The sequence below is a fragment of the Muntiacus reevesi genome, chromosome 1 (genome assembly GCF_963930625.1).
Source record: "Muntiacus reevesi chromosome 1, mMunRee1.1, whole genome shotgun sequence".
Taxonomy (NCBI): Eukaryota; Metazoa; Chordata; class Mammalia; order Artiodactyla; family Cervidae; genus Muntiacus; species Muntiacus reevesi.
The window spans coordinates 61,840,874-61,865,976 of NC_089249.1; the positions used below are offsets into that span (position 1 = coordinate 61,840,874).

At 61.6% G+C, this 25,103-nt stretch overlaps 1 protein-coding gene across 2 annotated transcripts in view; it reads left to right on the forward strand.

Moving 5' to 3' along the window:
• Positions 1–25,103, forward strand: part of TAFA5 (TAFA chemokine like family member 5) — a 175,072-nt gene that overhangs the window by 116,761 nt on the left and 33,208 nt on the right. The gene's annotated exons all lie outside the window — the stretch shown is intronic.

The window sequence follows — 25,103 nt, forward strand, 5'->3', positions numbered from 1 at the left end:
CAAGGGGCCGGTCAGTGGCTGCGGGGGGCTGGGGAGTGACAGGTGAGGGGACAGGGTTTCTTTTGGGGGGCTGGGGGGTGAAAGTGTTAGTCGCTCAGTCGTGTCCGACTCTTTGCTGCCCTGTGGAGCCCATGACGTCCTCCGTCTCGTGGGATTCTCCAGGCAAGAATACTGGAGTGGGAAGCCATTCCCTTCTACAGGGGACCTTTGACCCAGGGATCGAGCCCGGATTGCAGACAGATGCTTTACTGTCTGCACCACCAGGGCTGAAACTGGCATGGTGGACTCACAGCTCCACACACGCCGAGACCGCTGAGGGTGTGCGCTTTTGAGACGGGAACTGTAAGGTGTGTGAATCCCCCACCACACCACACGCGAACAGAGTAGATGAGGAGGGCGAGCTGGGAAGGGGGTGCCTGGCAGACTTGTACCAGGGTGCGGGCCTGGCACCACCAACATGTTGAGAGGCAAGGGTCGGGGTGAGGATGAGGGCTGGGCTGGAACTCAGGTTGGAGAGGGTCTGACAGGGGAGGCGAGTGTAGACCACCGTTCATTAAACTGAAGGCAGGGCCCAGCATCTGTCTTGCAGGATGTGGTAAAAATCACGTATCTGGGAAACAAACTTCAGAGAGCGTTCAAGTCCAAGCGTGTTCTGTGCTAGAACAGGTCCAGCGGAGCCTGGGTGTTCCCTCCCTGTCACACCGGCCCCCTGTGTGAAGAGCAGTGTGGTCAGCACCCCCTGATCACTGCCCGTGAAGGGGCGGGAAGCCGGGATGGGGCTGAGATGCTCAGAAGCAAAAGGGAAGCAAACGTGAGGCCACTTAGATGCTGGTGAAGAAGATGGGGAGCCGAGAAGGACAGAGAAGCCGGGAGTGGCTGGGAATCCCCAGGAAAAGCCTGGGAGTGGGGCGAGGGCCGCCCAGGGATCAGGCAGAGGCCCAGCGGGAGGCCCGTACCTGGGAGGCCAGAGTGACCCCGGGTTCTCCTCAGTCTGGAGCCTTGGCGTTTCAGGCCCCAACCCTCGATCACCTCGCTTGTCCCTGGTGTCCATGCATGAGTGCTCGGGTGGGGCCCAGAGGCAGAGGCGTGAGATGAGAGGAGGGAGCATCACGGGGGAGCACAGCCTGACCGAGGCTGAACCGGGCAGAGGTGGCCGGGAAAATCCAGGAAGGCTTCCTGGAGGAGCTGGGCCCTGTGATCCAGGGAGGCGGCCACGCTCCATGGCCCTGGCTGTGCCAGACTCCCAGAGGTCCTGTGACAGGAGGCGTGCGTGAGTGGCCACCCCACCTTCATGACCATCCTGGCGCAGACCCCCGAACCGCTCTCTCTGAAGGGGACGTGCAGAGTGGACAGCAGACTCCCGTCTTGGGGGACAGCTATTGTGTCTTTTAGCACTCAGATAAGTGAGTTCCGGTGTGCATTTAAAGCCTGCATGTGCGTTTTATGCCGCTGTGTGGCCTCCAGCGGGCTGGCTAAGCTCTCCGAGCTGTGGGCAGATGGACAGCAGAGGTGAGCAAAGGCCCGGTCCCGCTGGGCTCCAGCCCCGCCCAGCGCTTCCTCACCGGGCCGCCTGCCCTCTGGCGCCCGTGAGCCCCGCCCCATGCTGTGCCCCGCAGGCTGGCAGTGACCGTGAGGGCCGTCTGCTAAATGCTCAGAAGTGTTGTGAGCTGACTGCCCCACACAGCCATTATCACAAAGTAGGTTATTTAAATTTACCTGTACATAAATGATACTGAAAAGAAAGATACCAAAGAAAGATATTCACCTTAAGACTCTAAAAAGAAAGAACAATCTAAACCCAAATCAAGTAGGAGGAAGAAAATAATAAAAATTAGAATGTAAATAAATGAAATAGAATAGGAAGAAACCCAGTGGACATCAACTAAACCAAAGTTAATTATTTGAAAGATAAACAAAAATATCAAAATTTTATTTTTAGCTAGTCTGATCAGAGAGAGAAAGAGGCTTAAATTGCGATTTGGGAAACAGCTGAGCAGCCAGCTGCCGACACGTTAGGTGACTCGGGTGAAATGGAAGCTCAGATGAAACAAACACCTTCCTGGAAAGACAAAAACTGCCTCAAAAGGAAATGGAAAGTCTGCAGACAGGACAGTGAGGTCATCACCCAATAGCATCTCAGCAAGAAAACCCCAGGATCAGATGGTGCCACTGCTGAATTCTACCTGCTTCAGACCAGAATTCGTGTCAATTCCTCTCAAACTCTCCCAACAAAAATGTAAGCGGAAACACTTCTTGTCTTGCTCCATGAAGCTGGGTTTACCCTGAGAGCAAAAGTGTGAGGGAAAGGCACGATAAGGAGACTGCAGCGGGTGTCTCAGGTGACTCAGTGGTAAAGAACCTGCCTGTCGATACAGGAGACGTGGGTTCAATCCCCGGGTCGGGCAGATCCCCTGGAGAAGGAAATGACAACCCGCTCCGGTATTCTTGCCTAGGAAATTCCATGGTGAGAGGAGCCTGGCTGGCTCAGTCCATGGGGTCACAAAGAGTCAGACACGACTGAGTGACTAAATAACAGACCTTATAGATATATATGCAGAAACCCTCCACAAAAGACTAGCAAACCGCGTCCAAAAGCACAGGGACAGGATTATACGTCGTGACCACGTGTGATTTATCTCAAGGATGCAAGCGTGGCTCGGCATAACAAACCAGCAGCTGTGGTATTTGGTTTTTTTTTTTTTTTGGTGTAACCTTATTTCATATTCAAAAAATGAAAGTTGCTGACATTTGGTATTGATAGAATAAAGATCAAAAGTCCCACGCCATGCCAATAGTCGCAGAAAAAGCACTTCACAAAGTCCAACATCCTTTCAGGATAAAAACTGAGCAAGCTGGAAATAAAAGGGAGCGTCTCACATGACGCAGGGCATCTGTGAAAGCCGTCAGGGGGCTTCACGTTCAGCGGGAAGACTGGGTGCATCTGCCCTCAAATCAGGAGCGAGGCTGGGACGTCTGCCCTGTCCGTGGCATCCAGCTTCGTCCTGCAGGCCTCACCGGGGTGGCTGGACAAGGACCGTAAGTAAAGGTCACCCTGATTGGAAAGGGAGAAGCAAAGTTGTCTATTCACAGACCACGTGACCTTTTACAAAGAAAATCTGAAGGAATCCACACACATACACACACTTAAAAGTAATAAGAGTTTGGCATGGTCGCAGGATACAAGGTGAGGTTACAAAACAATGAAACACGTCTGCAATGAAATACTCTGCAGTGAACACTCTGAAAATGATCTCAGGGAAACAGTTCCATTTACGGGAGCCTCAGAAAGAGTGAAATACTCAAAAATAAATTCAATGGAAGTGCCAGACTCCTGCGCCGAAAGCTATAAAACAGAGAGCTAATAACGCCTCCCTCATCTTATACATTTTCATCAGCGTTTGAGGATAACCAGCGCGTAGAGAAAAAAGATTTTTGCAACATCTTGGAGGAAATTCTCTCCAGGAGCAGGCGACACTGTGTCCCGCCGAGCGGTGGGAGCTCTGACTGCGGGCGCACTTGCCACACTATTCAGGGAACGGCGCAGGGGTGGGGTCTGCCGCAGTTGACAGATCTGCAGGCCGCCTCTTTCCTGCCCAGCTTCTGCAGCTCAGGGTCATCACAGACCCTCGTCCTCGTGGGGGGAGAGGGGGCAGGAGAGCCTGGTACCCTGGGCTCGCCCAGGTCCCCCGGGAGCCCCCAGGCCCTGCCCAGAATGCTGGGGGAGGCCCACCGCCCTGAGATGGCTGAGTCTCTGTCCCCCCGGGGAAGGAGGGTGAAGTGGGTCCTCAGCTCTGGAGCCCCCTAACTCTGGATGGACGTTCAATCTGGATGTTGTTCAGCACCCCCAAAGCCAAGCTACGGTTGACGTGGGGGTGACAGAGCTTTGTAAGCAGTTCCTAAGGCCAGCATGCCCCGGCCTCAGAAGGGTATCAGGTCCTTGCTGAAAGCTTTAAATGAACCACTGGTTTAATTTCCACAAACACCCACGGAGAGAAGCAATGTCCTCCGCCCGCCTTTAAAGACCGAAGACTGGGCCATCTGGGGGATGGAGCTTGCCCTGCGTGGTCAGCCGCATCGCGGGGGCACCGGGGTTTCAGAGCCGCCAAGGAAGTCACAACTCCCCCTGGCAAACACCCCAGCAGGGCTGAGCGGGCCCAGTCCTGGGTGCAGAGTAAGAATGGCCCAGGCTGGTGGCCTCATCGAGGACCCGGGGAGATGGGACAAAGGGTCCTGACCTACCCCGAGATGCTTGGAGGGGGCATGAGACCCCAGGGGAGGGAACCAGGGACTCAGGCTGCAGCGACCAGGGAAGGCTTCCTGGAAGAGGTGACACCAGCGCTCATCACGGGGCTGCAGATCTCAGGAGCAGGCGGGCATCGGTGGGCAACACATCCAGGGTGCTCGCCGGCTGCTAGGCCGTGAATACTGTCGTGAACACAGGCTCTGGGAGCCGTGCCCCGCAGAGCCTGGGGCTGAGGGTCCCCCTTCCTTCCTGGTATGTGGCTGCAGAGGAGAGAGGCAGTGACCCCGCCTGCTGCCCACACCTTGCCCACGTGCCCAGCAGAGGGTCACACCAGCGCTCAGCCTTGGTCCATCGCCCAGTCCTGGGCCCCTGCCTGGGGGTACCCCAGCCACTGTGAGGCCCTGCCTGGGGTCGACCTTAAGGAGGGGCAGAGTGGATGCAGCCCAGCCTGCCATCCTAGTCGCATCCAGGCTGAGTCCAAGGGTGGGTCATGGGAGCTGGACGCCAAGGGTCCCATCCCTCCCAGGGAGAGTCCCACCCCTACCAGGGAGGCCAGCCCTTTCCCTGGGAGCCCAGCTTCCATAGAGCAGTGGACCCAGGCACCATTCCAGTTACAGGGCAGGACTTGGCCAAAAAGTGCGGGTATGGGGGGCCACTCTGGGAGGGATGTGGGCCTGCCCCCCAGTGGCCTGGGCAGAGCCTGGGGACTCCTGGGGATCTGGGCAGGGCCCCGTGTCACAGGGATCTCAGTTCAGAGAGGTGTCCGTGCTGACCGGGAAGGACTTGGGCTTGGCCTGAGCAGTGTCGTCTCCCCCAGCTGTGGGCGGGGGAGCGGGTGGTCTCCAGGGGCCTGGAGGCAGGCTCGGGGAGCTCCCCTGGCTGGTGGGGAGAGGTGCAAGGTCAGCAGGGAGGCGGCGCAGGGTGGAGATCTGCCGCTGGCCTGGTAGCCTGACTCCAGGCGGTGACGGCCACTCAGAGCCCGGCGCGGAGGGCTGGGGGCCCAGTGTCCACTTCCTGCCCCCTGCGGCTGGCGGCGCAGCAAGGAGGCCCCGGGTCAGCGAGCCAGAGACGTGAGTCAAGTTCTCCCTTTAACTGTTCAGTGGCCCGGCAGGACCAGGCCGAGTCGGCCTGTCTGATGGGCGAGAAGGGGCCCGGGGCCTGGGGGTCGGAGGGCCCTCGGGAGGGATGTGGGCTCCCAGGGCAGGCGCCCGGGGCGGGTGGTCCTCTGGGTCGGCCAGAGGGGCCCCGCCTGTGCTGCAGCCGCGCTTTGTTTGGCTTTACGCTCAGCTTGTTGGGTGTCCTCAGCTGACACTTGAGCGGCTGAGCTGACTCAGCTTTCATCCGGAACACGACGCTCACGTGCTGGGTCCGCAGCTTGGGGGGCAGGGTGCCGCCCCTGAGAGTCAGAGCCGCCGGGCCCCAGGGGGCTTAAGTACCCGAGTCCTCGCCGGTCCTGCGCCCAGCCGCCCGTGTGACCACCCTTGACGACGCTCACCTCCACCCTGAGCACCGGGGTCCCTCGCGTGTGGACCTGCGACAACAGCTGGTACCTGGCGGTCAGAGTTCCCCAGGGCAGCAAACCAGAGGTGCAGGTGTGTGTGTAAAGAGATGCTTCCCCTTTAACCGTGAGTGCGCCTGGGGAGCCTGAACAGTGGACGGGGTGTCCCAAGGCCAGGGAGCAGTGAACGCGGCCCCTTCTCCTGCGAGGCCTCCTCTCCAGCACCGGGTGACCTAAGGAATCTGTGTCTGTACCGTTACAAATCCATAAATGTGCCTGGGTAACCAGTGCAGAAAAGATTCCATGACCTTGCATAGGACTTGGAAGTCCCAAACCAGTGTTTATTCTTTAAAAAAAAAAAAAAAACAAAAAACACCTTGAGACGCACACACACAGGCTTGCACACAGCTGGCCAGCCGGGCCCGGGTGCTTCTCCCTGACTGCGGTCTTTCCCTCCACCTCCCGTCCCTAGCGTCCCGTCTTCCGGGGCCTCCCACGAAAACAACCAGGCAGGAGGCAGACCTTTGTGTGCGGCTTTGTTCACTCACCATGTCTGTGAGCTCGACCCTGTTGTGTGGAGAGATATGTTGTTATTTTACCGCTGTGTAGAATTTCATTGCATCATTATACCATAATCTGTCTGTTTCAAAGAGTACGGGTGTTTGGGTTATTTTGAATTTTTCATCATCATTAGCACAGCAGCTGTGGACACGTGTGTGTGTCTTGGTAAATGTGCACACTCATGTATCGTGGGCATATATACCCAGTGTGTGCACCCAGACGTGGCAGGGATACCGGTCAGTTAGGGTAGGTACAGCCGAAGTGCTTCTCGAAGTGCTTCCACTGGACCCGCTTCCAGTCAGGCAGTCAGGCTGCCTCTGCCCTGTGTCCTCGTCAGCACTTGTTCCTCTGGGTCTTTTTACTTTCGCCATACTCCGGGGTGTAGGTGGTGTCTCGCTTTGGAGCTGACATGCGTCTCTCTGCTGAGGGCGATGGTGAGCGTGATTCCTCAGGCTTGCTGAGCAGCTGGTTCTCAGCAGCTCTTTTCTTTATTCTGCATCTGACTCCTGCCTTGAGGGCTTGTCCTGCTAACATCTTCTCCCAGCCTGGCATGCTCAACCGGCCTCCCGTGCGTCCACCCACCACGAGGATGGGGGTCTGTGATGTCCCCGAGCTGCAGGAGGGGGGTGCAGGGTGGAGGCGGCCTGCAGATCTGTGGATTGGTGCAGACCCCCACCCAGGACTGTTCCCCGCACAGTGCCACAGGTGTCCAGCAATTGGGCACGGGTGCTCCCAGGCAATTTCTGGATGAACAGAAATTCCTGTTTTAGGCAGGTCTGTTTTACTGGTCTCTCCTCTTAGGCCATGTGCTTTGCAGGTCGGGAGCTGGTGCTCATGTCTTTCTACGAGCTCTGCCGTCCACATCGCACCTGTGGGTGTGTGAACACTTCTCATTGATGTTTTATGTGGTCTCAGATGGAGCTCAGATTTCAGTTCCAGTGTCACTGCTGAGAAGTTCTAGTCTTTGGAACTCGTGGTAATATTATGTGAAGTTCTAAAACATGATTCTGAAGCAGAGTGGAAGAGCTGGGTCGGCCTCTGATTGTCTTGCGCCTCGTTAGCGAACCGTCTCTTGCGGTCTGATCACTGGGAGCGGGGGCTCAGGGCACACATGCGTCCCGGTGTGTCCTCCCCCCTCCCGGCACCCAGAGCACTCACAGACCCATGGCACCTCTGTGTCCTTCTCCACCTTGATGAGCATCTCAGGGTGAAATCCACGGGAGGCAGTGGTGGCCCGCCACTCGTTCCCCAGAGAGGCCTGGCCTGTGGGTCCTCCCCTCTCCCCACACCCAGAGCACTCACAGACCCATGGCACCTCTGTGTCCTTCTCCACCTTGATGAGCATCTCAGGGTGAAATCCACGGGAGGCAGTGGTGGGCCCGCCGCTCGTTCCCCAGAGAGGCCTGGCCTGTGGGTCCTCCCAAGGGGGTGCAGGGCCAGGTTGTACGGGGTGAGGTGCTGGCCACGTAGAGGCGCCCTGGCCTTGCAGTCTTGCACTCTTGGTGTGAAGGCAGGACAGACAGACAGGCAGAGAGCGGGGTCTGGCTTGTTCCTCCATCCTGGGCTGTCGGCCTGGGGCCACGCTGCACCCACAGGCGGGGGAGGGTCTCTTCTGGCCGTGTGGTCGGGTGGCTGGCAAGGACCCAGAGCTGGGCGCTCCAGGCTGTGCACTCCGGGGGACAGATCTCTCCTCCCGCTGAGGATCGGGCCACGTGTCTTCTTCCACATCGTCTGGGCTGGAGCCCGTCTGTTTTTAATTAACAGGCTTTATTTTTAGAGAAGTTTTCGGTTTACTGAACAATAGAGCAACAAGTACAGAGTGTTCCCAGCTCCCCCAAGCCCCCCTTATCGGCATTAAGAATAGCATTGCTAGTGCCTTTGCTCCGGTTGAGGAGCTGGTAGCGAGAGACTGTCATTAACCCAAGTCCACGTTTGTAACAGGCGGGTTTTGCCAAATAGTTCGTGTCAGGGACCCACGGGGACGGCGTCGACCACAGTGGTCGCTCTGCCCTGGAGCTTGCTGTCAGAGCAAGCTGGGACCCCTCCACACTCTGGGGTCTATTCCCCAAGACGGGGGTCCCTGTGGCAGGTGGAAGGGAGCTGGTACCCAGGGTACGCCTGCGCCTACTGAGATGGGGACGCCTATGTCCCCCTGGAGGTCCTCAGGAAGGTAGGTAAGAGGCCACTTCTTCCCTTTGACACCAGGAGGCCGGGGCGATGGGAGGCAATGAGCTGACCTAGTCTGTGTCCCCAAGGGCAGCCCACCCTCCCAGCTCCCAGGCCCCATGGAGGAGCCAGCCTCGCAGAAGCTGCTGATTCTGGAGCTGTGCTGTCAGGCCAGGGCTGGAGCCGGACACCACGACAGGGGGACCCGGTGCGTCCAGAGACCCTACTGAGCGTCTGCCAGTCCCCCGGGGTGGGCGGTGGGGCCTGTTCCCCTGCCCCTCGCCCAGAGCACCCACTGTGGCCCGTGCCCAGGTGCTGCCAAGCCGGTTTGGGAAAAAGTCTCCAGGCTGCAGAGACCCCTGGGCCGGCTGCTCCCAGAGAAGCTTCTGTCCACACTGGCAGCCTGTCTGTCTGGGAATGCCCAGCGGGGCCCCGAGCACTGGGAGCCAGTGGGCAGCAGGGCAGAGCCGCGGTTCCTGCCCAGAAGGGCGGGGGTGCCCGGAAGGCGGGTGCGTGGGGCAGAAGCTGGTTGCCCCATGAGGAGCTTGGAGGAACGAGTCCCGGACTAGCGTCCTGTGTGTGCAGCCGGGTTCCAGTACTCCAGGGCCCGAGAGGGCCAACTTGGGAGCAAGAATCGCCCCTTCCTGGCCCGGTTACCGCCCCCAGATGGTGAAATTCTCCAGGAGACGCGCCCACACTGCAGGAGGAGGGCCCGCGGCCCCCGAGAGTCAGGAGGCGAGAGAAGAGATTGGAAAACTTCTAACACAATTGCGCTTCCTGAAATAGCCGTGCCCGTGCTGGTGATGTGCCTGCCGCCGTATTGGTTCTGACACGGGGGCCGCGCGTGAGCAGCGTCGGCCCGCTGACCCCCGCCCGGCCTGGCCGCTCCGTCCTGTTGACGCTGAGTTACCTCGCGGGCTCTGCTGGGAGGGCGACGCTCGTCAGCACGCCAGCACTGCATTATAACTCGCCGCCCGCTTAATTCAATTTCCCTTCCGTTCTGACTCCACTGACAAGAGTAATAGGCTTCTGGCTGCCAGGGCCACAGTCTCCTCGGAGAGCTGGGTCTCCAGGTGCCCTGAGGTCCTGGTCTGGGGGCTGCACCCCATCCGCCTTGACCTTGTCCTTGGGATCGGCCGAGCCCACGGCGCCCTGACTCCCAGCCCCGGGAAGTCCCGACTTTAACCTTAATGGATGAACAGAGATGAAGGTCTAATTGGGCGTAGGTTCATCTCCAAAACCCTTGAGAAAGGAGAGTGGGACCCACTGCTCAGCCCCCGGGACCTTACCTGGCCAGAACCCAGAGACCGGTTCAGGCCGCAGGCACCGGGGTCCCTGACTGAAGCCCAGTCACGTTCCTCCAGGAGATCTAGTCATTCTGGGAAGGGCGGTGTGCCTCTGTCTCCCTCCTGGTGACCTTTGCCGGCGCCACCCTGAGCAGCGCAGGCAGCGTGCCCTCAGGCTGACCTGGGTCACGGTCAGCGCCCACAAGCCTCAGGTCACCTCTGGAGGGAGCATCCGTGACCTGCCCCAGGCCAGCAGGGTCCCCAAGGCTCCGCCTGGCAGGTTCCTTGGAAACGAACCCACAAGACGGTGTCCTTCTGGCGACCCTCCCAGGGGCCAGCTGGCACTGCAGGCTCTCTGTCTGAACACGCGCGGTTCAGGGCACAGGACTGCGGCACCGTCTCGGAGCAGCTGCTGGGGGACGATGAATTGCTTGCCCTCGGCCACCTCCCCTGCCCCGGTCCTGTCCCCCCCCGGCCCCCTCCCCCGTCCTGTCCCCCCCGGCCCCCTCCCCCGTCCTGTCCCCCCCCGGCCCCCTCCCCCATCCTGTCCCCCCAGCCCCTCCCCCATCCTGTCCCCCTCAGCCCCTCCCCCATCCTGTCCCCCCAGCCCCTCCCCCATCCTGTCCCCCTCAGCCCCTCCCCCATCCTGTCCCCCCCAGCCCCCTCCCCCGTCCTGCCCCCCTAGCTCCCTCCCGCGTCCTGTCCCCCCCCGCCCCCCTCCCCCAGCCCCCTCCCCCGTCCTGTCCCCCCCGGCCCCCTCCCCCGTCCTGTCCCCCCCCTGGCCCCCTCCCCCGTCCTGTCCCCCCCCCGGCCCCCTCCCCCGTCCAGCCCCCCCAGCCCCCTCCCCCTTCCTGCCCCCCCGGCCCCCTCCCCCGTCCTGTCCCCCCCGCCCCCTCCTCCAGCCCTGTTTCTCCCGGACTTTGCACACGGGGAGTCCCTGCCCACTGGTGACCAAACAGCAGGACCTCACAGAGCTCAGGTTTTCAGCCTGATCTCGCAGACCCCCAGGCAAGCTGCGTCCTGCCCGAGCTGGCCTCTGCGTCCTGTTTGTTGGGAATGGAGGATCCTGACCTCTGGCCCCTGCTCCGTCTGGAGGCTGCCCTGGTCAGCGCCCCAAGCCTGTGTGAGTCAGGCGAAGATGAAGGATGGCCTTTAGGGGCCGGACGCCGCACTTCTGGCCTTGGACTGTTCATTCATTCCTCTCGGAGGGGGCAGCTCCGGGCTCTGAATGTGCCCTCGGGCCAGCCGCCCTCAATCCCATAATTGGTTGCTAATCACTGTGCACTTCTCAGGTTGGTCTTCCTTGATTGTGGCTTTTTCGATAAATAAATGTCGTATTGGTGACAGTCTGTTAGGCAGGGTGGTGTTGCCTTGCACGGGGAGTCTTGATTCGGCTCGCAGAGATGTCTGGAGCTCTCTTTAATGGAGGGTCTTGCTGGAGGAGGGCTCCGTGGACAGACCACTTAGAAGCTGCTGGGAGACACGTCCAGTGCGCACGTGATAAACACGCCCAAGTGAGCTCTGTCCACCTTCCGTGGCCAAACCCAGGGCCGCTGTCAGCTCGGATCCAGGAGAGTGCTGGCTGAGGGCAGCCCCCTGTCCCAGTCTGGCCCTGCAGAGGAACCTCGAGAGGTGAGAAGGGAGGGGAGTCTGCTGCGGGCGGCCGGGCCGGGGCAGCGCCGCGGTCAAAGCTCCTGGCAGGACGGAGCCGCTTCGGAGCCCCTGGGTAACGACCGTGCAGACTTGCCAGCTCATCAGGAGTAAAGAATGTGGGGCTGGGGCATTTTGTCACGGTCCTGACGGCAAGAAGGCTCCTCCCGTGCCGAGGGAGGGAGGTTTTACGTGATGGAGACGGTGATTAACAGCAGCTTCTCCGCAGCGGACTTTACGGGCCTCTGGTGACTGTCCTGGGTCATAAATACAACGGAAGCACCATTTCCAGAGGCTGGGACAGCCGGTCCTGACTTATCCGTTCAGATGAGAAGCCTACACCCCGGGGAGTCAGACTGTCATCACACATTGCCCGTAAAGTAGGGGCCCCGGCAACATCACCTGCTGGTGTCCAGTGGGAAACGCCGGAGAGCTTCCGTGTCCCAGGTTTGCGGTGAGCCTGGGAGGACCAGAGCCTGCCATTCGGTCACACTGCTTACATCTGGAGGTTGATACGTCTGTGATGCAGAAGCTGGGGGAGCCGTAGCCTCGGTGACATGACCATGACCAAGTCCTCCCCGGCCAGGCTCCCCAAGGAATGAGCCAAGTGGGAGGAAACTCAGCAGGGAGGTGGGCCCTGACCTCGAGCTCCTCCCGCCATCCACTCACCGCTGCAGGACCACCGTCTTGTCCTGAACCTGAGACCTGAGCACCCAGGGCACCCCTGGCAAGGCCCCCTTTCTCTTCTCCCGGACCTGAGGTGCTCTGCTGAGAAGCACGGAAATCTGCAGCTGGACAGGGAGGGGGCTGCCGGAATCGTGACCACAGCGGGCGGGAGCTCCACTCCTGCAGGGGGCTCAGGATGTCCAGCCCACCCGAACGGGGGCCGCGAGGCCTCCGGGGTCTGTGCTGACTCTGCTCTCAGGGCAGAGCGGCGTCCAGGAGGACCTGCCGTCCGTGGGATGACCCTTCGGCACACCCCACACTGGCAGGCATGTTTGTCAGGGAACCACCCAGGCCTCCAAGTCCCATGAGACCCATAAGTACCCTGGACGCATAGGACCTAGGACGGGGGTCCCTCCCCGAGCATCACTGTGTCCTGGAGCCAGCCGCACCTGCGACTCACCCTTGGCTCCTGCAGCCCTGGCCAGGCTCGCAGGAAGAAAAAGAAGCTGCCTGTTTCCAAGACTCAATGACCTCCGATGACCAGGGGGTGAGCCGAGAGTGTGATGCAGTCCCTCGGGTCCCGTCATGATTCTTGCAGAGTAACCATGTGTCTCTGAAGAAACTCCTAAGCCTCCTGAGTCTGCTTTCTCATCCGTCAAGTGGGTAGAGGGCCCGCTTCAAGGACCAGAAGTGGCACGACTGAGGGATGGTGATTGTCAGTCTGGGCTCACCTGAAAACTTTCGCCCGTGAATTTCCCTCCCCAGACCTCGACCGCAAACACTCCTGTTCTTCACCTGTGTTTCCACACTCGGTTATCAGGCCGTGACTGATGGACCCGGGAAGGGTTGGTCTGTGGACCCGCATTGCCTGCGCTGGCCTGTGATACGACCATCCCCTTGAACACTTATCTTTAAAACTAGCTCTACGTGTTAATTATTTGTGGTAGGTCATTTGGACAGAAGAGGAAGATGGAAATGTTTCTTTCATACCCCGCCCCCCAAACACCACTGTTAGCTCTTTTGAAAATGCTTGTTTTCCTCGTGTATCCGGGAACAAAACCCACGTGTGGAAGACACGGCTGCAAGTCAGGTACGTGGCTCCTGCAAATGTGGCTTCTGCTGGGTGCTGTCTTGGCTGGGTGCAGAATCGCAGCTCAGATTCACTTCCTTGCGTGGCTCCCAAGGCTTTGCTCACGTCCGCGGGGCCTCTCACACCTTCAGTTGCTGGGCGTCCTCTGTCTGTGCCCGCCCACGCCCGGGGCATCCTTCCTCCCCTTCCTCCCAGAGCCTTTTGAAACTTTCCTTGGAATTTCTGCATTCAGAGGCATCCCTGGGTTACAGCCCGCGGTGCCGACACTCGGCCGGCCCTTGGAGACTCCAGGTGTGCTGGGGAAACGTTTGTATGATCTCTGATCACCCCCAGCCCCGTCTCCACCTTCTCCCTGTTGGTTGCTCTCAGCAATGAGAAGCTCAGCTCCCAGGCACGGGGGGTGTTTGTGAAGGTCTAGAGATCAGGGCGCTTGCAGCGCCCTCTGTCCTTCCTGCCTTCTGCGCTCACGATGCAGCTTCCAACTCCTGAGGGCGCTGCTGTCGTGACCTTGCTTCCTCGTTGCCAAAGTCCACTCTCCTTTCACGTGAGCCGTGTCCGTCCATGTGACTCTGAGGGGTCCTTCGAGATGGGCCAACCGTGGTCTCTGCTCTGTGCTGTCTCCGGGGCAAGCTCCCACCTGCTCCTCTCTGCCCTGCCCCCAGCCTGTGGCCACCCTCAGACGTCCACCTCTTTCTGAGCCGGGAGCCCCGGGGCACTGCACAGGTGGACGGCTTGGGGTCCTGTGCGTCTGCAGCAGCCTGTTCCCTAAGTTGGAGAATGGGACAGCTCTCGGGTGCCAGGCATTGGGTGCAGGATGGGTGCCCTGTCATTGCCCTGCCGGGACAGCTTTACACGTCCTGGAGTTGGGCTGTCTCCTCCTCGCCAAAGCCCCTGAGCCTCCGAAGGTCTGTGCTCGTGTGTGAGGCAGTGGGGGGAGGGACTCAGAAAGATGGGGTGACTGAGGGCCAGCGCTGCTTCAGGCTCTGACGGCCACTGTTTGCAATTCTCCGTGGATGTGCCCACCTCCCCATCTGGCCAGCCCACAGGTCGTTTAAGGGCTTGATGTGGGGCTGGATGTTGCGGTAGATGCTTCGTGGGTACCGGGCGGGGGCTGGGAGGACCGGCCCCTCCCTGGCGAGCTGGCCTCCAGGACTTCGTGGGGACCCAGCCCCCGGGCTCTCACTGTAGACTTGTGGTCGCGGCTCCCCCTGTTCCCACTCCCTGGGACGCCGACCCAGCTGCTGTGCGTGCCGGGGAGTACACGCAGCTGAACCTCTCGCCGTGTGTGTGTCTGCGTCTGCGGGCCCTCCCGCCTGCTGCACCCGCCCTCGCCTGGGCCCAAGGTGCACGGGGGCAGTTTTCAGGCCCGTGGCTCCCCGACTCCAGGGCGCCCTCCCGGCCTTTATGGGCGTGACCTTCCTGTGCATCCTCCCGGTTCCCACAAAGGCCACTGTGGCTTCACGGACTGAAGGGTGTGGCTTGCACACTGCGCTGTCAGCATCAGCGCTGGGGCTGATCCAGGTCAATGCAGTTAGGCGCCGCATCCCAGCCTTAATCACCGTCTGCCTGAGACGTGGCCCAGCAGATGGGGCGGGGGGAACCAGGGTCATGAGTGGAGCGGGGGCCTCGGTGCTCTGACCCTGGGGCCCTGGACCTGTCCAGCTTCTGTGGAAGCCCAGGTGGGGGTCTGATCAACCGCCCAACACTGGACTCCCCCCGTCATGGGGCTTTCGTGGGGTGCAGGCTTCTGACACGACTGGGGCATGGCCTTGGGGCGCAGAGCCAGGACCTGAGGTCCCTGCGTCGACACCAGAGCAGACCCTGCATCTTGACCTCCTGGGTGTCTCTGCCCGCAGCTCACCCCGACTCCTAGATCAGGGACGGGGTGGGGGTCCCCTGCCAGCCAGCTCCCCCACAGAGACCCCCGTGTAGAGAAAGGCTGTGGGAGGGAGGACTCCACACCCCGCTCCTCGTGCCTTCTGGGCAGTGGCCTTGAGCCCAAGGGGAGTTGGGCTCCGCTAAGTCGTCCGCCCTGCTCAGGGCAGGCCTGGCTTGGTGGAGTTTCACAGGGCCCCCTCCACGCTCAGACTCCGGGGGCGTCAGGGCTGCATTTGGGGCTGCAGCTGCGAGACGTCCTGGGCATCTGTGCTCACTCACTCACTCGTGTCCGACTATTGCAACCCCACCCGGCTCCTCTGTCCATGGGATTTTCCAGGCAAGAATACTGGAGTGGGTTGCCGTCCTACTCCAAGGGATCCTCCCAACTCAGGGTTCAAACCCCGGTCTCCTGCATTGCAGGCAGATTCTTTACCACTGAGCCTCCAGGGACACTTTCTGGCTTAAGAAAAGTTTGCTGATGATCAAGCCTGTAATACGAGTTTGTTTTATTCCATCAACCCTGAATATTCATTGGAAGGACTGACGCTGAAGCTGAAGCTCCAATACTTTGGCCACCTGATGCGAAGAGCTGACTCATTGGAAAAGACCCTGATGCTGGGAAAGAATTGAAGGCAGGAGGAGAAGGGTACGACAGAGGATGAGATGGTTGGATGGCATCACCGACTCAATGGACATGAGTTTGAGCAAATTCCAGAAGATATTGAAGGACATGGAAGTGTGGCGTGCCACAGTTCAGGAGTCACAAAGAGCCAGACACAACTGAGCGGCCAGACAACAGCCACAGGATCATAGCGGGGCTTCCCCTGTTTAGCTGGCCCGGGATCCCCCACACCTTGGGGACCCCTGTCTTGCAGGAGCCACGTGTGGCCGGGGAGGGTAGGCAGGTCTGGGCCGAGCCTGGAAAGGGCCCCTCGGCTTCCCTGAGGTCCTCCGGCCAGGCCACAGCCTCCAGTACATTCTTGCTACATATGCCGGGAAAGGAGGAAATGGGTTTGGGGACCTCCGTAACCAAGCCAGTTGACCTTGCAGGCAGGCATCTCAGAGTGATGCCCTCAGAGTGGGGGGTGGATGAACTCTGAGCCTTGGGAAGCCCAACAAGAGTGTGGGGGTGATGGAACCCCCCTGGGGGAGAACCAGCCCCTTTGCTCTGACGCTGCTGGGTCACGGGGCTGGGCCGTCCTCTCAGGCGCTGAGCCGGCATCCTGGGGGCCCAAGGCCCGCGCCCACCCTGCACCCACCGGCACCAGCCTCCCGGCACAAGCTCGGGGGTGTGCAGGCGCCCTGTCTGTGGTGGCCCCAGAGGGACAGGAAAGGCGTCGTCCACCTGCTGAGGTGGGGAGGTTGCCCCTGCCTGGAGTCGCGTCTAAACCCGGAAACTAGCGCCTCCTGCTGACTCTCCTGGCAGCGGGGACCCCAGGCGCAGAAGGCTGACCCTGTGCCCACCCCGTGGCCACAGCCAGCAGCTGGTCCTGCCTCTGAACAAGGGCAGCTGCCAGAAGGGGCAGCGATGGAGAAGCCCAGCAGAAGCCGGGCACATTCCTGGAAGCTTGGAAATGAGACACAGGTCAGCCCGGGAGACTCGACTTCCGGGGCCACAGTGGCCAGGCCCAGCCACGCTTGGTGATGGAAGGATGTGGAATGTTCTGGAAACAGCAGTGCTCCCAGAGCAGCTCCTCCTCCCCCACCCTCTAGGGGTTCTTTCTAGAACCTTCTCTGCACCAGGAGCTGTGCAGGGCCTATGGCAGGGGGCTGAGCAGGCCGGCCCCACCCTCACGGAGCCCCTTGTGGGGACAGACTCCCCGAATCCACGCTCAGATTTGCGTGTCACTGGCCTCGTGGAGGGTCAGGGCTCCCGAGGAAGGCCCTGGGGCCTGTGGTCAGTGGGGGGAGCAGGAGAGGCCTCCGCCGGGGAAGGTCAGGCCTGAGAGGCGTGGGGGGCACCCGCGCGCGGTGGGGGTGGGGACAGGCTGCAGGCAGGCAGCCAGGGCACGTGGCCCAGGGGTCTCGGTCCCACAGTCAGAGGGGGTCTCCAGCACGGCCCACGGGATGAAAGCCTGACTCACTGAAAAGGCGCTGGAGACAAGTGTGACGACACAGGGTGGCTGTGTCCCCAGGAGCCGCGGGGTCGCAGGAAGGCAGGACAGAGCCCGCTGGCCTGGGCAGGCCTCGAGCCGGCCTCGCCTCTGCAGCGGGATCTGACGGCATTTGCCCCGAGAGGGAGCGGCGGTCCGGCCCCAGGCAGGGGATGGGAGTCCATTTCCGAGGCTTCGGTCCCACCCGCTCCGCTCCGTTCCCCAGACCCTGACCCTGGTGGAGGCAGACTATAAATAACGCCCAATTTGCAGCCCCGTGGATACCAGGCCGGGGGCCATTCATCCAGCTGCCCAGGTGGCCATCCGCGGTTGCTGGATTCTTGGCTCAGATAAAGGAAGAAAGGCAGAGACAGGCCTTCGCTTCCAGCCCCCCTGCTGCCCAAAGCTGCCTTCCTGCGACCCTGGGCGCTTCACCCCTTCCAGCCCTGGGCTCCCCGAGGTGGTCAGGGCAGCCTGCGCTGAGTGAGGCGGGGCAGCCCTGGACAGTGAGGAGAGCCCGGAACAGGGACCCCGGGGCGGGAGGGGGACACAGCGGCCGCAGCCCCAGGAGCGTGATGCATGGGGACCCCCAGACCCCCGGCCTGCGCCAGCCCCACCTCCCAGGACGGGCAGTGCTGGTGAGCCCAGGGCGGGGCACCAGGCTCATTTCAGTGAGCCCCCCGGGGCTTCCAGAAGACTCCAGCCCAGCCTGTGAACCCAGAGCCTGTGATTCCAGCATCTCCTGTGGGCGTTGCACTCCCTGGGCCTTTTCTTTCTAATTCAGCAGCTTCGCCCCCACTCCCCACCCCCCACCCCCGCCCCGGGTGGCTGGCAGGGCCTCACTGTTACCACGGCGCAGCCTCCCGGCTTGGGGGATTTCAGCAAGATTAGGAATGCCAAGCAGAGCCCTCGCTTGGACCGAAACTGAGCCCAAAGTTATGGGGAGACTTGGGGACGCAGATCAAAGTGGTAACCAAGGAAACCGCATCCGAATGTCCAGGCCGAGTCTGCCCGGCTTCGGAGCCTCTCAGACCGTGAGGGGCTCAAAGCATCGAGCAGATAAACAGACATCAGGGGAGGCTTCCTTCCCGCTCCGTAAATCGAGGTTTGTAAATCTTAACACAGGCAAGATGCTTCCAGTAGAGACACCTTTCCCAAATTCTAAGATAAAACGTGTGTGTGGAAGCAGTCTATCCTTCTTGCCAACTTGATCGATTCTGGCGTGGCGTCTGAACACAGCGTCTCCCTGGTGCCTGATCCAACACCCACACCCTCCGGCTCGGGGGCTCCGTGCTGAGTTCGCGTGACCCTGGATTCCGGCAGCTTGCCCACAGTTCAGTCCATTTCCTGGGGCCGGGGGGCCTTGTGCTGCCCACTTCTAGGTGTGGGACGTGGAACACGGACGTGGGACGTGGCCTGCCCTGGGTGCCCTGCTCTGCGCCCCAGGAAGGGCGTCTGTAGTGGGTTGGGTTCAACACAGAGACGCGTTGAAGTTCTAACCCATGGGCCTGCGACTGGCCTCAGGTGGCCGTGTAATCAGAGGTGACCGGTTAAGATGGGGTCATCGGGGAGGCTCTGCTCCAGTGCGGGGTCCTCATGGGCGGAGGAGAGGCCGCGTGAAGACAGAGGCTGCAGGGGCGGGCCGCGTGCGGTTGGAGGCAGGGACTGCAGGGCTGCAGGCCGCCTCCGGGGCTCCGGCTCCCCACCCCTGCTTTCCCCAGGCCTCAGCCTGCCTTCCTGCGGGGACAGGGAGGGGGCTCTGAGCCCGTCAGGGAGGAGATGCTGGAGGACGGGGAGAGCTGTCTGGAGGAAACCTTCCAAGCCTCTGGAACCTCCAGTTCATGGGTGAAAACTCACTGGTTCCCTGTTTACAATTGTCGTTGTTCAGTCACTCAGTCATGTCCGATTCTTTGTGACCCCATGGACTGCAGCACGCCAGGCTTCCCTGTCCTTCACCATCTCCTGGGGTTTTCTCAGACTCACGTCCATTGAGCCGATAACGCCATCCAACCATCTCATCCTCTGTGGCCCCCTTCTCCTCCTGGCTTCAGTCTTTCCAAGCGTCAGGGTCTCTTCAATGAGCTGGTCTTCACATCAGGGGGCAGAGAGCCTGGGCAGAGTCTTAGGTGCCCACGGGCTGTCTTGGCTCCTCCTGTCACTGCCGAGTGACCTTCCCCGTGGACCAGAGAAGAGGAGGGAGAGGCAGGAAGTCTGGGGCGCCATGTGTTGGCTACATGTCCGCTGTGCGCACTGCAGGAGTCAGAGGGAGGCAGGCTAGGGTCAATTCCGCTACTGATGCCCCCCCCTCCCCTCTTCCCTCTGAAGTTTGCTCCGGGGGGCAGGAGGACAAGGGGTCCCTGAGCACTGGGTTATCTGGCCTTTCTCAGTAGGCATGACCATCAGGCAAAGGAAGGCAAGTTCAAGACTTTCATGGTACTGCACACACTAGAGGCTGAGTGGATGGATGGACAGATGGATGGTGGGTCGATCAATGGATAGGTAGATGGATGGGAGGGTGGATGGATGGATGGATAGATGGATGGATGGACAGATGGGAGGGTGGGTGGGTCAATAAATGGATGGGTAGATGGATAGGTAGATGTATGGAGGGTGGATGGACAAGAGGAGAGATGAGTGGGCAGAGTGGTTTTCTAGATATGTCATGGGCCTTGTCATCCATGGAAGGTGATAGGTCTGAGTCCTAGTAGGGGCCTGGATTCCCTGGATGCCGGCGTTCTCAGCCTCGGCATCTCCCACCACGTCCAGTGTCTCCTGCAGAGGCAGGCCGTGTCCCCTGGACTGCAGCCTCATCACTTTCTGGAGACAGGCCCCCAGCACAGCCCCCAGCCCTGTGGCTGCCCTAAATGAGGGCATGTCCATCTCCGCTCGCGGATGTGTGATGTCCCCACACAGCCAGGGCCTGACGCCCCCCTGCTACCCACCAGGAGCCCCGTGGCCTCCGGAACCAGGGGGGACGCTCTGCCCGTCACGAGTTAAACTGGAAACCAGGCTGCCTCTCCTGTCTGCTCTCCCAAGGAGCTTCTGTCAGTTCATGGGGATTTGCCCAAGAAAGATGCCCAGAGTATTGTTTTCTTCCCCCTCCAAGTACATTTCTTGATCCTAACGAGATAATGAAGCAGGTAGCTCGCGACAACTGTGGTTTTTCTCTCTCAATCTAATTTGATTACCCAAATCTGGAGAGTTTGCTGCGGGCGTGGGCCGGTGTCCAGTCTTCCAGGGGACTTCTCCGACCTTGCACTCTGGTGCGGACATCACTGGGACAGCTAATGAATCATGCTAATCAGAGACTCGTCTTGGAAATTAATCCATTCTACTGTAACTATTTAAAGAAAAAATAATTATCGAGAATGTGCTTGCTAAATTATGCTGTCTAGAAGTTGTCGAAAGAAAATTTTTATCTAATTTTAAAACATAATCTGGGTTTTGCAGATTTTTCTTTGCCGGGTGATTAAAAGATTCAGCCTGAGTGACCAGGAGAAGGACTCGCCTTTTCTTCTCAAATCCCCGAGTCTTGGGTGTGGCGTGTGCCAGCCTGGGGAGGCCCACGACCTCAACCTCTGTCGCAGACCCCACCGGGAAGGCGGAGCGTGGCCCTGGGGCCTCTGGACCCCGGGCATCATCGGGGACAGTGGGTCTCCCTGCCTGTCGGTCGGTCCTGAGCGCAGGCCCACGTGCTTGAGCTGGGCGTGCCTTGCAGGTGGGCTGAGCACAGCCTGAGCCAGCGGCCCTGGCCCCCTTGGCCTGGGGGGTAGAGGCTGACAGGCCACCTGAGCCCAGGGGTCCCAGCAGCCGAGCTGTGCCCACTGCCGCCCCGCTTGCCTCTCTGATGGGCTGTCCCGGTACCGGGGGAGGACAGGGCCCACAGGGCCCCCTCTGTGCCCCGCAGCGCAGGAGCCTTTAAACCATCACGGGGACCCGTGCTGTCCCGTAAAGACGTGGGCTCGGTGACCACGTGTGACTGCGTCAGCTCTTTCCATGTCCCCGCCCAGGGCGCTCTCTGTCCTCTGCCTCCTTGCGCCGTTTCCAACAGAACCCACGACACCTCTCCCTTGGGCCCACAGACGGTCCACCCCGTGTCCCTCCATCCTGGGGCCAAGGTCCAGCGGCCACCAGGTGGGCCCCAGAGCTGGGGGCTGGAGCAGGCGTGTGCAGGGCCGGCCCTGCGGGCGACGGGCTCTCTGCCCAGAACTCCGTCCCTCGGGTCCACCCGGGGGCCCCGGGCCAGGACAGCAGGGTCTCGGGTCCCTTCAGGTTCTGTATCCTTCTCCCATCCCCTCCCACGGCCCTGCCCCCCCCCCAGACTCGACCCTCCCCTGCCAAATGCATCAGGATGCCCGCCACGCTCCCAGCGGGGACGTCTGGGCCCACAGAACATGCTGGAGCCAGGTGGGCAGCCGGGGCTTGTGATTCAAGGCGGCGGTGCCTTCACAGACCCCCCTTTACGGCTGTCAACCGTAATCAATGTGGCGAGGGCCCGGAGCCTATTTTGGGCCCGTTGGCGGCAGTCTCACGTACTCGGTTCCCACAAGAGGAGTCGGCACAGCCCAGCGCTGGGGGCAGTGGGGGGAGTGAAATCAGCCCTCTGAACTGAGGTGGCTGTGAGATCAGCCCGCTCGCGGTTGCAGACCCGGCAGACGCCTGCTGCGTGCTCTGTTTATCCGGGACCCAGCGGGGCCCTGGAGCACCCAGAAGCTCCTGATATGCGTGGCGTGGACGTCGTCTGCGTGAACGCCGAAGACCCTCGTGGGGTGGCAGGCGGAGCGCAGACCCCAGCAGTTAGCCTGGGAAGAGGCTCCCTATCCTCGGGCCGCTGACCCAGGCCCAGCCGGCCCCAGGCCGGAGCAGCCCGAGCCAGCACCTGGGTCTCTGGAGAGCCCGCCTGGAGGCCCCTGGAGATGCGAGGCCGCTGGGTTTTCTTGTGGGTCCAGCGCAGGGGGAGTCCCTGGACCCCATCCGTCCTCTGCCGTCGGGATACTTCTGGGGACAGAGCTGGGGACAGCCCCCACCCCAGCCCTGCAGCCCCGGGTGCTGTGGGGGAGGGTGCTCACACACAGGCCTCCCAGATCGCCTGTGACCCCTGCCGGGGCCGCCCCCCTCCGCAGAGCCCCGGAGCCCAGGCCTGGGCCGACCCAGCGAGGAGCAGGGACCCCCGTTTCTGCCCACAGCTCTGCGGTCAGGCGGGCGCTGAGAGGGTGCGCCTCTGTGGCGAGACTGACTCGGGCCCGAGGCCGTGGTAAAGCTGCTTCCGACCCCCTCCTGTGATGGCCGCAGACCCGCCTGCCGGACGCGACTCGGTGCCGGCTCCCCCCGGGGACAGGGGACGGAGGACACGGAGCGGCCTCCAGCCTGACCGGCCGCACCTGAGACCTCCGAGAAGGTCGTCCGAGGCACGCGCAGGGTCTCATCCACCTGCCGGGCAGCCCGGCCGCACAGGCCCAGCACCGTGGAGACGCTCAGACCCTCGATCCCGTCATTCCCCTCTCAGGAGTGCGTCCTGAGAAAAGAACTCCAAACGAGGGGGACGTGGTGCTGAGGGCCGAGCTGAGCTGCTCTCTCTCGGGAGCGGCGTGGCGGGCGGCGGGGGGCCTGAGCTGGCCTTGGCCGGTGCCTCCGCGGAGCAGGGCCGCGGGCCAGCAGAGCTGGGGCGGGGGAGGAGGGGGCAGGCGGCTGCGTGGGGGCCCTTTACCGTGCCTGGGGGCGAGGGTGGGCGTCCTCACTGTGGCTGGGCTGCCCCTGAGAGCGCGGGACGCTGGCACAGACAGCCAGGGCCCGGTGCCCCCCGCCCCTGCCAGCCCCCCGCCCGCAGGAGCTGGCGCTGTGAGCTGGCCACTATCGCTGCTGTCCCAGCCCGTGATGACCCTGAGAGCATGGCCCGCGGCGGGCGGGAGGCGCAGGGCGCCCAGGCCAGCTGGTTCTGATTGGCTCTTACGTCAGCTCCATCCTTGCAGCAGCCCCCCAACCCCCACCTGGTAGGCGCGGGCGGTGAGGAACGGAGGCCCCAGACGGGGCAGGCGGCTCTCCCGCGGGCGCAGCCGGGAGCAGCGGAGCTGGGACTTGGCCCCGCGTGGTGGGCGGGGGTGGGGGTCGGGCTCTGAACGCCCCCGGCCTCCCCTCTGGGCGGGTCACGTTCCTCCTGCCGGCCGGCCGCCCGGGGAGCCGGTCCTGGCCTCGGCCATGTGGAGTCAGAGAGGGGCCCGCGGTCAGGCCGAGCAGACTCCCGTCCCCGCCTCACCCCTCTGGCAGCTCTGTGACCCGGGCACAGGTCCTGACCTCTCTGAGCTCCTGCGTCCCCACGCATGCTGAAGGAATTGGACAGATCGCGTCCTCGTGAATGACGGCCAGCCATCCGTCCACCCTCAAGGGAGCCTGTGCGTCCCTGCGAGGAGCAGCAAGCCGGCCCCGTGGTCAGCGGATCCCGCGAGGCCCCACAGCTCCGTCCGGAGCCCCCTGGAGACCCGGCCTGCTCGGCCCCCAGCTGGGCTCACCGGGTGTGCCTGGACTTTGAAGTTTCAAACGGGAGTTTCCGGAAGGCAGAGGCTGCTTCTGAGTGGGCGAGGGTACAATGAATCTCTCCCAGAAGCGTGCAGGTCCCAGCGGGTGTTACGGTGGCTGGAGTTTTCCTGAGCCCAGGGCCGCCCATCTCCGGGGGGTGCGGGGAGACCAGAGCCCATCGGGAGGCCCAGCTGGGCCGGCTCATCTCCCCAGGCTGGGTGGGGCCTCCCTGTGCGGGCCTCCAGCCCCCTCCTCGGATTCCTCCTGCCCCGGGAGGGCCGGCCTGAGAGTGGCCTGGCAGGAAAGACCCTCGAACAGCGGCCCCCACAACCCTAGGCGCCCTCTGACCTCCAACCCCCCAGGCCTTCCTGCCCCAGCTGGTGACCGCTCCCAGAAGGGGCCCTCACGTGCTGCCCTGAGGAGCAGAAAGACGGGCTTCTGGGGACCCTCCAAGCATTCCTGCAGCAAAACATCTCGATTCCGTCCTCAGGGCCTGTGCCAGCCCCTCCTGTGGTGGACTCTTCTGGAAACCTGCGTACATCTCAGCAATGTCTGACCCCCATGGGGTGTGTGTGTAGTTAGTGTCTCTATGCTCACATTAAATGCCAGCCGCCCCTTCCCCCACGTGTGCATGTGGCCTGACCCCTCCATCACCAGCGAGACCTGGGGGACTTTGGGGCCAGGGACGTCGCTGCTAGATGCAGCCTCCCCATCTTGGACGGACGCGGTCCCTTTATGACTGCATCTGAGAGTATGGCCGGAGATTTCTGGAATCCCACTGGTTTTGTTCTGGATGATGCATTTTTCCGAGCTGTTGAGTAAAGTAAGCAGATTCGTGTGTTAATGGAAATGAAGAAACAGTTTATTCCAAAGGGAACCATGCAATTTATGAGCAGCAAAGGGCGCGGGCGTCGAGCGGAGCAGCATGGTCTCTGTGATCCCGGGCCAATTAGCGCCGCGCGTCCCCGTCCATCTGTCCAGACTCCGGAGGGCGGCACGCTCGTTGCCACAGTTGCTGTCCAAGCAAGCGTGCCAGCCGCCAGACCCGGGTGTCTTCAAGGTCGTCCTGCTTGTCCAGGTCCTTAGTTTTGCGGGAGCGGACGGGGGGGCCGGCAAGGGCGTCTGGAAGGGGTGCGCTTCTGAGCTTCCTGTCTTTGGAGCTTGTGTGTGCTGGGAGCAGAAGGGGGTTCCTGAATCGCACATGTCCTGGTGGGGAAGGGAAGGGGCTGCAAATCCATGCAGCTCATCCCTGTAAGAGAGCTTCGGGTGTCACACAGGGGCACATCTGTGCACGCACACACATACACACAAACACACCCACTGGGGTCAACAGCTGGACACACAGCCTTCACAGGAGGCTCTCATGCCTGGTGAGCTGATTGGTCTGAGGTCCACTCAGACCTCCCTCACATCCTCGCGACCGTGGTCTGGAGGGTTGAGAGCAGTCAAAGGGGGTGCT